Genomic DNA, 11,086 nt, shown 5'->3' with positions numbered 1-11,086 from the left:
CCCCCCCGCCCAACATCTGCCCGCCCCCCCCCCCCCGCCCAACATCTGCCCGCCCCCCCCCCCCCGCCCAACATCTGCCCGGCCCGCCCCCCCCGCCCAACATCTGCCCCGGCCCCCCCCCGCCCAACATCTGCCCGGCCCCCCCCGCCCAACATCTGCCCGCCCCCTCCCCCCCCGCCCAACATCTGCCCGGCCCACCCCCCCCCGCCCAACATCTGCCCGGCCCCCCCCCGCCCAACATCTGCCCGGCCCCCCCCCGCCCAACATCTGCCCGGCCACCCCCCGCCCAACATCTGCCCGGCCCCCCCCCGCCCAACATCTGCCCGGCCCCCCCCGCCCAACATCTGCCCGCCCCCCCCCGCCCAACATCTGCCCGCCCCCCCCCGCCCAACATCTGCCCGCCCCCCCCGCCCAACATCTGCCCGACCCGCCCCCCCCCGCCCAACATCTGCCCGGCCCCCCCCCACCCAACATCTGCCCGGCCCGCCCCCCCCCGCCCAACATCTGCCCGCCCCCCCCGCCCAACATCTGCCCGCCCCCCCGCCCAACATCTGCCCGGCCCCCCCCCCCGCCCAACATCTGCCCGGCCCCCCCCGCCCAACATCTGCCCGCCCCCCCCGCCCAACATCTGCCCGCCCCCCCCCCGCCCAACATCTGCCCGGCCCCGCCCCCCCCGCCCAACATCTGCCCGGCACCCCCCCCCGCCCAACATCTGCCCGCCCCCCCGCCCAACATCTGCCCGCCCCCCCCCCCGCCCAACATCTGCCCGCCCCCCCCCGCCCAACATCTGCCCGCCCCCCCCGCCCAACATCTGCCCGGCCCCCCCGCCCAACATCTGCCCGGCCCGCCCCCCCCCGCCCAACATCTGCCCGGCCCGCCCCCCCCGCCCAACATCTGCCCGGCCCCCCCCCCGCCCAACATCTGCCCGCCCCCCCCCCGCCCAACATCTGCCCGGCCCCCCCGCCCAACATCTGCCCGGCCCGCCCCCCCCGCCCAACATCTGCCCGGCCCCCCCCGCCCAACATCTGCCCGGCCCCCCCCCGCCCCAACATCTGCCCGGCCCCCCCCCACCCAACATCTGCCCGGCCCCCCCGCCCAACATCTGCCCACATGATTCTGCACAGTTTCCAATGTATTTTAATTTGCCGATCCGGGGCCCGGGGCCCGGGGGTCGGGGCTGAGACTCTGACTGTGTTTAGAGCGATGGTTCGCCGGGTCCGACAGTGAACCTCGGCCCGGGGCCGGGGCCTGGGGCCTGGGGCCGGGGACAGGCTGCAACCCCGGCTTCAGCGGCCTTCCTCGGGAGGGTGAGAAACTGCCCGGGAATCAGACCCACCAATCCTGCTTCATCGACCCTCGTGGCCCGCATTAAAATATGAATCCACGTTCCCATTAATTCCCGTGCCCAGGGGGTCCCGACTGAGGAACAGCCTCAGGGGCCAAACTCACATAATGTACAGCACAGAAACAGGCCATTCGGCCCAACTGGTCCATGCTGGTGAAGCACTGGGGCTCATGGGCTGGGTTGCCAGTCCCAGTGTGGGGGGGGGCATTGCCAGTCCCAGTGTGAGGGGGGGGCATTGCCAGTCCCAGTGTGTGTGGGGGCATTGCCAGTCCCAGTGTGAGGGGGGGCATTGCCAGTCCCAGTGTGAGGGGGGGCATTGCCAGTCCCAGTGTGTGGGGGGCATTGCCAGTCCCAGTGTGAGGGGGGCATTGCCAGTCCCAGTGTGAGGGGGAGCATTGCCAGTCCCAGTGTGGGGGGGGCATTGCCAGTCCCAGTGTGGGGGGGAGCATTGCCAGTCCCAGTGTGGGGGGGGTATTGCCAGTCCCAGTGTGAGGGGGGGCATTGCCAGTCCCAGTGTGGGGAGGGGGCATTGCCAGTCCCAGTGTGGGGGGGAGCATTGCCAGTCCCAGTGTGGGGGGAGCATTGCCAGTCCCAGTGTGGGGGGGAGCATTGCCAGTCCCAGTGTGAGGGGGGGCATTGCCAGTCCCAGTGTGTGGGGGGGCATTGCCAGTCCCAGTGTGGGGGGGCATTGCCAGTCCCAGTGTGAGGGGGGCATTGCCAGTCCCAGTGTGGGGGGGCATTGCCAGTCCCAGTGTGAGGGGGGGCATTGCCAGTCCCAGTGTGGGGGGGCATTGCCAGTCCCAGTGTGTGGGGGGCATTGCCAGTCCCAGTGTGGGGGGGGGCATTGCCAGTCCCAGTGTGGGGGGAGCATTGCCAGTCCCAGTGTGAGGGGGGCATTGCCAGTCCCAGTGTGAGGGGGGCATTGCCAGTCCCAGTGTGTGGGGGCATTGCCAGTCCCAGTGTGAGAGGGAGCATTGCCAGTCCCAGTGTGAGGGGGAGCATTGCCAGTCCCAGTGTGAGGGGGGAGCATTGCCAGTCCCAGTGTGGGGGGGGGCATTGCCAGTCCCAGTGTGAGGGGGGCATTGCCAGTCCCAGTGTGAGGGGGGCATTGCCAGTCCCAGTGTGAGGGGGGCATTGCCAGTCCCAGTGTGTGGGGGCATTGCCAGTCCCAGTGTGAGGGGGGAGCATTGCCAGTCCCAGTGCGAGGGGGGGGCATTGCCAGTCCCAGTGTGAGGGGGGGCATTGCCAGTCCCAGTGTGAGGGGGGGCATTGCCAGTCCCAGTGTGGGGAGGGGGCATTGCCAGTCCCAGTGTGTGGGGGGGCATTGCCAGTCCCAGTGTGAGGGGGGGCATTGCCAGTCCCAGTGTGGGGAGGGGGCATTGCCAGTCCCAGTGTGGGGGGGCATTGCCAGTCCCAGTGTGAGGGGGGGCATTGCCAGTCCCAGTGTGGGGGGGCATTGCCAGTCCCAGTGTGTGGGGGGGGCATTGCCAGTCCCAGTGTGGGGGGGCATTGCCAGTCCCAGTGTGAGGGGGGCATTGCCAGTCCCAGTGTGAGGGGGGGCATTGCCAGTCCCAGTGTGTGGGGGCATTGCCAGTCCCAGTGTGAGGGGGGAGCATTGCCAGTCCCAGTGTGTGGGGGCATTGCCAGTCCCAGTGTGTGGGGGGCATTGCCAGTCCCAGTGTGAGGGGGGGCATTGCCAGTCCCAGTGTGAGGGGGGCATTGCCAGTCCCAGTGTGTGGGGGCATTGCCAGTCCCAGTGTGAGGGGGAGCATTGCCAGTCCCAGTGTGAGGGGGGCATTGCCAGTCCCAGTGTCAGGGGGGGCATTGCCAGTCCCAGTGTGAGGGGGGGCATTGCCAGTCCCAGTGTGAGGGGGGGCATTGCCAGTCCCAGTGTGAGGGGGGAGCATTGCCAGTCCCAGTGTGAGGGGGGCATTGCCAGTCCCAGTGTGTAGGGGGCATTGCCAGTCCCAGTGTGAGGGGGGGCATTGCCAGTCCCAGTGTGTGGGGGGCATTGCCAGTCCCAGTGTGACGGGGAGCATTGCCAGTCCCAGTGTGAGGGGGGGCATTGCCAGTCCCAGTGTGAGGGGGAGCATTGCCAGTCCCAGTGTGAGGGGGGAGCATTGCCAGTCCCAGTGTGTGGGGGGAGCATTGCCAGTCCCAGTGTGGGGGGCATTGCCAGTCCCAGTGTGGGGGGGGGGCATTGCCAGTCCCAGTGTGTGGGGGCATTGCCAGTCCCAGTGTGAGGGGGAGCATTGCCAGTCCCAGTGTGGGGGGGAGCATTGCCAGTCCCAGTGTGGGGGGGAGCATTGCCAGTCCCAGTGTGAGGGGGAGCATTGCCAGTCCCAGTGTGAGGGGGGCATTGCCAGTCCCAGTGTGAGGGGGAGCATTGCCAGTCCCAGTGTGGGGGGGAGCATTGCCAGTCCCAGTGTGAGGGGGGAGCATTGCCAGTCCCAGTGTGGGGGGGCATTGCCAGTCCCAGTGTGAGGGGGGGCATTGCCAGTCCTAGTGTGAGGGGGGGCATTGCCAGTCCCAGTGTGTGGGGGCATTGCCAGTCCCAGTGTGAGGGGGGAGCATTGCCAGTCCCAGTGTGTGGGGGCATTGCCAGTCCCAGTGTGAGGGGGGGCATTGCCAGTCCCAGTGTGAGGGGGAGCATTGCCAGTCCCAGTGTGAGGGGGAGCATTGCCAGTCCCAGTGTTGGGGGGCATTGCCAGTCCCAGTGTGAGGGGGGAGCATTGCCAGTCCCAGTGTGGGGGGGCATTGCCAGTCCCAGTGTGGGGGGGAGCATTGCCAGTCCCAGTGTGAGGGGGGGCATTGCCAGTCCCAGTGTGAGGGGGGGCATTGCCAGTCCCAGTGTGTGGGGGCATTGCCAGTCTCAGTGTGAGGGAGGAGCATTGCCAGTCCCAGTGTGTGGGGGCATTGCCAGTCCCAGTGTGAGGGGGGGCATTGCCAGTCCCAGTGTGAGGGGGGGCATTGCCAGTCCCAGTGTGAGGGGGGAGCATTGCCAGTCCCAGTGTGAGGGGGCATTGCCAGTCCCAGTGTGTAGGGGGCATTGCCAGTCCCAGTGTGAGGGGGGGCATTGCCAGTCCCAGTGTGTGGGGGGCATTGCCAGTCCCAGTGTGACGGGGAGCATTGCCAGTCCCAGTGTGAGGGGGGGCATTGCCAGTCCCAGTGTGAGGGGGAGCATTGCCAGTCCCAGTGTGAGGGGGGAGCATTGCCAGTCCCAGTGTGTGGGGGGAGCATTGCCAGTCCCAGTGTGGGGGGCATTGCCAGTCCCAGTGTGGGGGGGGCATTGCCAGTCCCAGTGTGTGGGGGGCATTGCCAGTCCCAGTGTGAGGGGGAGCATTGCCAGTCCCAGTGTGGGGGGGAGCATTGCCAGTCCCAGTGTGGGGGGGAGCATTGCCAGTCCCAGTGTGAGGGGGAGCATTGCCAGTCCCAGTGTGAGGGGGGCATTGCCAGTCCCAGTGTGAGGGGGAGCATTGCCAGTCCCAGTGTGGGGGGGAGCATTGCCAGTCCCAGTGTGAGGGGGGAGCATTGCCAGTCCCAGTGTGGGGGGGCATTGCCAGTCCCAGTGTGAGGGGGGGGCATTGCCAGTCCCAGTGTGAGGGGGGGCATTGCCAGTCCCAGTGTGTGGGGGCATTGCCAGTCCCAGTGTGAGGGGGGAGCATTGCCAGTCCCAGTGTGTGGGGGCATTGCCAGTCCCAGTGTGAGGGGGGGCATTGCCAGTCCCAGTGTGAGGGGGAGCATTGCCAGTCCCAGTGTGAGGGGGAGCATTGCCAGTCCCAGTGTTGGGGGGCATTGCCAGTCCCAGTGTGAGGGGGGAGCATTGCCAGTCCCAGTGTGGGGGGGCATTGCCAGTCCCAGTGTGGGGGGGAGCATTGCCAGTCCCAGTGTGAGGGGGGGCATTGCCAGTCCCAGTGTGAGGGGGGGCATTGCCAGTCCCAGTGTGTGGGGGCATTGCCAGTCCCAGTGTGAGGGAGGAGCATTGCCAGTCCCAGTGTGTGGGGGCATTGCCAGTCCCAGTGTGAGGGGGGGCATTGCCAGTCCCAGTGTGAGGGGGGCATTGCCAGTCCCAGTGTGAGGGGGGCATTGCCAGTCCCAATGTGTGGGGGCATTGCCAGTCCCAATGTGTGGGGGCATTGCCAGTCCCAGTGTGAGGGGGGGCATTGCCAGTCCCAGTGTGAGGGGGGCATTGCCAGTCCCAGTGTGTGGGGGCATTGCCAGTCCCAGTGTGAGGGGGGAGCATTGCCAGTCCCAGTGTGTGGGGGCATTGCCAGTCCCAGTGTGTGGGGGGCATTGCCAGTCCCAGTGTGAGGGGGGGCATTGCCAGTCCCAGTGTGAGGGGGGCATTGCCAGTCCCAGTGTGTGGGGGCATTGCCAGTCCCAGTGTGAGGGGGAGCATTGCCAGTCCCAGTGTGAGGGGGGAGCATTGCCAGTCCCAGTGTGGGGGGGGCATTGCCAGTCCCAGTGTGGGGGGGAGCATTGCCAGTCCCAGTGTGAGGGGGGGCATTGCCAGTCCCAGTGTGAGGGGGGGCATTGCCAGTCCCAGTGTGTGGGGGCATTGCCAGTCCCAGTGTGAGGGGGGAGCATTGCCAGTCCCAGTGTGTGGGGGCATTGCCAGTCCCAGTGTGTGGGGGGGCATTGCCTGTCCCAGTGTGAGGTGGGGCATTGCCAGTCCCAGTGTGAAGGGGGCATTGCCAGTCCCAGTGTGTGGGGGCATTGCCAGTCCCAGTGTGAGGGGGAGCATTGCCAGTCCCAGTGTGAGGGGGAGCATTGCCAGTCCCAGTGTGTGGGGGGCATTGCCAGTCCCAGTGTGAGGGGGGGCATTGCCAGTCCCAGTGTGTGGGGGGCATTGCCAGTCCCAGTGTGAGGGGGGAGCATTGCCAGTCCCAGTGTGTGGGGGCATTGCCAGTCCCAGTGTGAGGGGGGGCATTGCCAGTCCCAGTGTGAGGGGGAGCATTGCCAGTCCCAGTGTGAGGGGGAGCATTGCCAGTCCCAGTGTTGGGGGGCATTGCCAGTCCCAGTGTGAGGGGGGAGCATTGCCAGTCCCAGTGTGGGGGGGGCATTGCCAGTCCCAGTGTGGGGGGGAGCATTGCCAGTCCCAGTGTGAGGGGGGGCATTGCCAGTCCCAGTGTGAGGGGGGGCATTGCCAGTCCCAGTGTGTGGGGGCATTGCCAGTCCCAGTGTGAGGGGGGAGCATTGCCAGTCCCAGTGTGTGGGGGGCATTGCCAGTCCCAGTGTGAGGGGGGGCATTGCCAGTCCCAGTGTGAGGGGGGCATTGCCAGTCCCAGTGTGAGGGGGGCATTGCCAGTCCCAATGTGTGGGGGCATTGCCAGTCCCAGTGTGAGGGGGAGCATTGCCAGTCCCAGTGTGAGGGGGGGCATTGCCAGTCCCAGTGTGTGGGGGCATTGCCAGTCCCAGTGTGAGGGGGGAGCATTGCCAGTCCCAGTGTGTGGGGGCATTGCCAGTCCCAGTGTGTGGGGGGCATTGCCAGTCCCAGTGTGAGGGGGGGCATTGCCAGTCCCAGTGTGAGGGGGGCATTGCCAGTCCCAGTGTGTGGGGGCATTGCCAGTCCCAGTGTGAGGGGGAGCATTGCCAGTCCCAGTGTGAGGGGGGGCATTGCCAGTCCCAGTGTGAGGGGGAGCATTGCCAGTCCCAGTGTGAGGGGGAGCATTGCCAGTCCCAGTGTGAGGGGGAGCATTGCCAGTCCCAGTGTGAGGGGGGAGCATTGCCAGTCCCAGTGTGGGGGGGGCATTGCCAGTCCCAGTGTGGGGGGGAGCATTGCCAGTCCCAGTGTGAGGGGGGGCATTGCCAGTCCCAGTGTGAGGGGGGGCATTGCCAGTCCCAGTGTGTGGGGGCATTGCCAGTCCCAGTGTGAGGGGGGAGCATTGCCAGTCCCAGTGTGTGGGGGCATTGCCAGTCCCAGTGTGTGGGGGGCATTGCCTGTCCCAGTGTGAGGTGGGGCATTGCCAGTCCCAGTGTGAGGGGGGCATTGCCAGTCCCAGTGTGTGGGGGCATTGCCAGTCCCAGTGTGAGGGGGAGCATTGCCAGTCCCAGTGTGAGGGGGGGCATTGCCAGTCCCAGTGTGAGGGGGAGCATTGCCAGTCCCAGTGTGAGGGGGGCATTGCCAGTCCCAGTGTGTGGGGGGCATTGCCAGTCCCAGTGTGAGGGGGAGCATTGCCAGTCCCAGTGTGAGGGGGGGCATTGCCAGTCCCAGTGTGAGGGGGAGCATTGCCAGTCCCAGTGTGAGGGGGAGCATTGCCAGTCCCAGTGTGTGGGGGGAGCATTGCCAGTCCCAGTCTGGGGGGGGCATTGCCAGTCCCAGTGTGAGGGGGAGAATTGCCAGTCCCAGTGTGAGGGGGGAGCATTGCCAGTCCCAGTGTGGGGGGGGGCATTGCCAGTCCCAGTGTGGGGGGGGGGCATTGCCAGTCCCAGTGTGGGGGGGGGCATTGCCAGTCCCAGTGTGAGGCGGGGCATTGCCAGTCCCAGTGTGAGGGGGAGCATTGCCAGTCCCAGTGTGAGGGGGGAGCATTACCAGTCCCAGTGTGTGGGGGGCATTGCCAGTCCCAGTGTGAGGGGGGGCATTGCCAGTCCCAGTGTGAGGGGGGCATTGCCAGTCCCAGTGTGTGGGGGCATTGCCAGTCCCAGTGTGAGGGGGGAGCATTACCAGTCCCAGTGTGTGGGGGCATTGCCAGTCCCAGTGTGGGGGGGCATTGCCAGTCCCAGTGTGGGGGGGGCATTGCCAGTCCCAGTGTGAGGGGGGGCATTACCAGTCCCAGTGTGTGGGGGCATTGCCAGTCCCAGTGTGGGGGGGCATTGCCAGTCCCAGTGTGTGGGGGGGCATTGCCAGTCCCAGTGTGGGGGGGCATTGCCAGTCCCAGTGTGAGGGGGGCATTGCCAGTCCCAGTGTGAGGGGGGCATTGCCAGTCCCAGTGTGTGGGGGCATTGCCAGTCCCAGTGTGAGGGGGGAGCATTGCCAGTCCCAGTGTGTGGGGGCATTGCCAGTCCCAGTGTGTGGGGGGCATTGCCAGTCCCAGTGTGAGGGGGGGCATTGCCAGTCCCAGTGTGAGGGGGGCATTGCCAGTCCCAGTGTGTGGGGGCATTGCCAGTCCCAGTGTGAGGGGGAGCATTGCCAGTCCCAGTGTGAGGGGGGCATTGCCAGTCCCAGTGTGAGGGGGGCATTGCCAGTCCCAGTGTGAGGGGGGGCATTGCCAGTCCCAGTGTGAGGGGGGGCATTGCCAGTCCCAGTGTGAGGGGGGAGCATTGCCAGTCCCAGTGTGAGGGGGGCATTGCCAGTCCCAGTGTGTGGGGGGCATTGCCAGTCCCAGTGTGAGGGGGGGCATTGCCAGTCCCAGTGTGTGGGGGGCATTGCCAGTCCCAGTGTGACGGGGAGCATTGCCAGTCCCAGTGTGAGGGGGGGCATTGCCAGTCCCAGTGTGAGGGGGAGCATTGCCAGTCCCAGTGTGAGGGGGGAGCATTGCCAGTCCCAGTGTGTGGGGGGAGCATTGCCAGTCCCAGTGTGGGGGGCATTGCCAGTCCCAGTGTGGGGGGGAGCATTGCCAGTCCCAGTGTGAGGGGGAGCATTGCCAGTCCCAGTGTGGGGGGGAGCATTGCCAGTCCCAGTGTGAGGGGGGAGCATTGCCAGTCCCAGTGTGGGGGGGCATTGCCAGTCCCAGTGTGAGGGGGGGCATTGCCAGTCCCAGTGTGAGGGGGGCATTGCCAGTCCCAGTGTGTGGGGGCATTGCCAGTCCCAGTGTGAGGGGGGAGCATTGCCAGTCCCAGTGTGTGGGGGCATTGCCAGTCCCAGTGTGAGGGGGGGCATTGCCAGTCCCAGTGTGAGGGGGAGCATTGCCAGTCCCAGTGTGAGGGGGAGCATTGCCAGTCCCAGTGTTGGGGGGCATTGCCAGTCCCAGTGTGAGGGGGGAGCATTGCCAGTCCCAGTGTGGGGGGGGCATTGCCAGTCCCAGTGTGGGGAGGAGCATTGCCAGTCCCAGTGTGAGGGGGGGCATTGCCAGTCCCAGTGTGAGGGGGGGCATTGCCAGTCCCAGTGTGTGGGGGCATTGCCAGTCCCAGTGTGAGGGGGGAGCATTGCCAGTCCCAGTGTGTGGGGGCATTGCCAGTCCCAGTGTGAGGGGGGGCATTGCCAGTCCCAGTGTGAGGGGGGCATTGCCAGTCCCAGTGTGAGGGGGGCATTGCCAGTCCCAATGTGTGGGGGCATTGCCAGTCCCAGTGTGAGGGGGAGCATTGCCAGTCCCAGTGTGAGGGGGGGCATTGCCAGTCCCAGTGTGTGGGGGCATTGCCAGTCCCAGTGTGTGGGGGCATTGCCAGTCCCAGTGTGAGGGAGGAGCATTGCCAGTCCCAGTGTGTGGGGGCATTGCCAGTCCCAGTGTGAGGGGGGGCATTGCCAGTCCCAGTGTGAGGGGGGCATTGCCAGTCCCAGTGTGAGGGGGGCATTGCCAGTCCCAATGTGTGGGGGCATTGCCAGTCCCAATGTGTGGGGGCATTGCCAGTCCCAGTGTGAGGGGGGGCATTGCCAGTCCCAGTGTGAGGGGGGCATTGCCAGTCCCAGTGTGTGGGGGCATTGCCAGTCCCAGTGTGAGGGGGGAGCATTGCCAGTCCCAGTGTGTGGGGGCATTGCCAGTCCCAGTGTGTGGGGGGCATTGCCAGTCCCAGTGTGAGGGGGGGCATTGCCAGTCCCAGTGTGAGGGGGGCATTGCCAGTCCCAGTGTGTGGGGGCATTGCCAGTCCCAGTGTGAGGGGGAGCATTGCCAGTCCCAGTGTGAGGGGGGAGCATTGCCAGTCCCAGTGTGGGGGGGGCATTGCCAGTCCCAGTGTGGGGGGGAGCATTGCCAGTCCCAGTGTGAGGGGGGGCATTGCCAGTCCCAGTGTGAGGGGGGGCATTGCCAGTCCCAGTGTGTGGGGGCATTGCCAGTCCCAGTGTGAGGGGGGAGCATTGCCAGTCCCAGTGTGTGGGGGCATTGCCAGTCCCAGTGTGTGGGGGGCATTGCCTGTCCCAGTGTGAGGTGGGGCATTGCCAGTCCCAGTGTGAAGGGGGCATTGCCAGTCCCAGTGTGTGGGGGCATTGCCAGTCCCAGTGTGAGGGGGAGCATTGCCAGTCCCAGTGTGAGGGGGAGCATTGCCAGTCCCAGTGTGTGGGGGGCATTGCCAGTCCCAGTGTGAGGGGGGGCATTGCCAGTCCCAGTGTGTGGGGGCATTGCCAGTCCCAGTGTGAGGGGGGAGCATTGCCAGTCCCAGTGTGTGGGGGCATTGCCAGTCCCAGTGTGAGGGGGGGCATTGCCAGTCCCAGTGTGAGGGGGAGCATTGCCAGTCCCAGTGTGAGGGGGAGCATTGCCAGTCCCAGTGTTGGGGGGCATTGCCAGTCCCAGTGTGAGGGGGGAGCATTGCCAGTCCCAGTGTGGGGGGGGCATTGCCAGTCCCAGTGTGGGGGGGAGCATTGCCAGTCCCAGTGTGAGGGGGGGCATTGCCAGTCCCAGTGTGAGGGGGGGCATTGCCAGTCCCAGTGTGTGGGGGCATTGCCAGTCCCAGTGTGAGGGGGGAGCATTGCCAGTCCCAGTGTGTGGGGGCATTGCCAGTCCCAGTGTGAGGGGGGGCATTGCCAGTCCCAGTGTGAGGGGGGCATTGCCAGTCCCAGTGTGAGGGGGGCATTGCCAGTCCCAATGTGTGGGGGCATTGCCAGTCCCAGTGTGAGGGGGAGCATTGCCAGTCCCAGTGTGAGGGGGGGCA

The sequence above is a fragment of the Heptranchias perlo genome, chromosome 37 (assembly GCF_035084215.1).
Source record: "Heptranchias perlo isolate sHepPer1 chromosome 37, sHepPer1.hap1, whole genome shotgun sequence".
NCBI classification, from domain to species: Eukaryota; Metazoa; Chordata; class Chondrichthyes; order Hexanchiformes; family Hexanchidae; genus Heptranchias; species Heptranchias perlo.
The sequence above is the reverse complement of the archived record's forward strand: the minus strand, read 5'-3'. Positions refer to the sequence as shown.